Here is a 2,302-nt window from a genome sequence, read left to right as displayed (position 1 = left end):
GCGGGTTGTAGTATAATATATTTTTGAACAGATTTTTTTTTTGCAATCTCTAGGAAAAATCCTTTTTTCGGTGCAAGGAAGAAAAGAAATGTTGTACCCCGCGATCTCCTTGGTTCACAAGTTTTTTTTGTTTGTTTCAGAAACTCCTTGGTTCACAAGTGATCAAAGCAGAGAAGTTCAGAGTGATCTGCTTCTAGGCTAAGCCCAGCCCGGCGGCCATGGCGGCGGCCGCAACAGTAGCAGCGACGACGCTTCTCCTCCCCGGCCTCCTAGACGACGTCTTCATCTGGGAGATCCTCGTCCGCCTCGACCCCAAATCCCTCCTCCGCTGCCGCGCCGTCCGCCGCGCCACCTCCACTCGCCGCTTCCTCCTCGCCCACCACGCCCGCCAGCTCTGAATGTTAATTGCTTGTCTCCCTTTCGGCTGAAGTGAAGTAATGTTGATTTGCTTTTGGAATATTTGCCAGCTGATCCGCCTCATGTGTCTATATTCATGGCAGGAATTTACGTTGCTAGCGCTGTTCTTAGTTCTTAGCACCCTATTTCTTGAATTAAAAAATTGACATTACCATTTTTTATCTAGTTGTCTTATTAATAGTCAATATTTATGGTGTTTCTTGTTTCTCCCCTTTGTTGAAGCTGGCGATGAACATAGGCAGATTCTTTGTTGACTCGCATGCTACATCTGATATTTTTAGAAGACCTTAGAGTACTGGTAGTTAAATTAATGGTTGCCTCATAGTCAACTGCTCAACGAAATGTTCTGTCACAATTCATTTTTCTTGATGCATCTATTGCAGCTGGTTATATTTGACTCGATCCAAGGAGATTTAGCTTTTTGTAGAAAAGACTGGTACAACAAACTGAAATATCTATGAATATCATTTTGGGCTTCCATCCTGACACCGTTTTCCTGTTATGTTGTCTTGAGCGATCTCTTTTACTATTTCACTTTTTGTGCTAAACATTTTAAGGATCATTGCTTCATGTGATGCATGATCTGAACATAAGTTGAAGAAACAAAACCTGTACTAATAAACACAAGAAATGTTTGTCATCGCCAGGCCCATGTTCTATAGTTTGTTCATGTCTTGAGCAGGACAGCACAGGCCTGTTGTGTGGCAATACTACTGCAGAAGTAAGTTGAAAGTCACTCTGATCATTGGCTTCAGAATTTAGAAGTAAGGTGTCAAAGTAAGTTCATCATCCAGATTAATTGATGTGGTATGTGTAACTGGCGATGGATCAACAAATCTCTTCACCTTGAACTGTATTCGGTGCTCTTTGGTCCAAGCTTAGATCCTCTGTTTTTCCACGACCTTGTGACCAATCACCTTGGCGTGTCTAAGCTGAGGATGCAGAGTAGTTGTTGGAACATTGACCAGTGGGTGAGAATTGCAAGTGATTCATGGAGTGGCAGGTGTGTGCACATCTACTTGTTCTCAGAGTACATCTATACATTCTTCACCTGGTATGCAGCAGCCTTAACTAGTTACCTGACACTGATGTTATTTCAGCAGCTGAATGCAATTATCAGGGCTCTACTCTAGTTTGTACCTTGTTGGTGACTTCCACAAGCCAGCATGTGAAATTAGATACAAACTCATAGTAAGGAGCTTGATACCAACAAGAGTAGAAAAAATGCAGAAACTTGCACTGTTTTTCTCTCCCACAATCGAACTCAAACACGCTATAAAAACTTCACTAGGAGGAAGAAACCCTTCCAAGGTTAATTGATTAGTCTGCAGGAGCAGCACAGCAAGAACTTTGGACGGTTTTGTACAATGTATACTATTCTATGCAGGTAGGCGACTGGTACCGGTAATAACTTGGTTATGTTAAAAATCAAAACCATCGATTTTGTGAGGCAGAACAAGCTGTTTGTTCTTGTTGCCGAACGTCCTTTCGCGATCTTCCATATTCTCTTGACCTACACTGTCGGCTCAGGGATTCCCAACTTGCCTTGCATCAGATGTTGTTCGGTGCTTTTGATCAACAATCTAGATAGTGATCTCTATGGTTCCGGTTTTCTCTCTAGTTGTTTGTTTTGTTGAGATTACCTTTGGTGGAAGTGAAGCTACTGTACCATTTCTATCTGTTTTTTGCTTGATGTTCTCTTGGGTCTTTGTGCACTTCATACGTATACTACTCAGCAGTGCAATTTGGTGCTTAGTTTCTGAGAGTAGACTCTTTTGGCTCAATTTATGCCAACTTCTGAATTTTGCAATGTCATGTTCTCGGCAAGCATCAAGTTTCTTGCCGATTTTTGAACAAATTTTTTTTGAAACAAAAAATATATATT

The sequence above is a fragment of the Triticum dicoccoides genome, chromosome 3A (assembly GCF_002162155.2).
Source record: "Triticum dicoccoides isolate Atlit2015 ecotype Zavitan chromosome 3A, WEW_v2.0, whole genome shotgun sequence".
In the NCBI taxonomy this organism is placed as follows: domain Eukaryota; kingdom Viridiplantae; phylum Streptophyta; class Magnoliopsida; order Poales; family Poaceae; genus Triticum; species Triticum dicoccoides.
The sequence above is the reverse complement of the archived record's forward strand: the minus strand, read 5'-3'. Positions refer to the sequence as shown.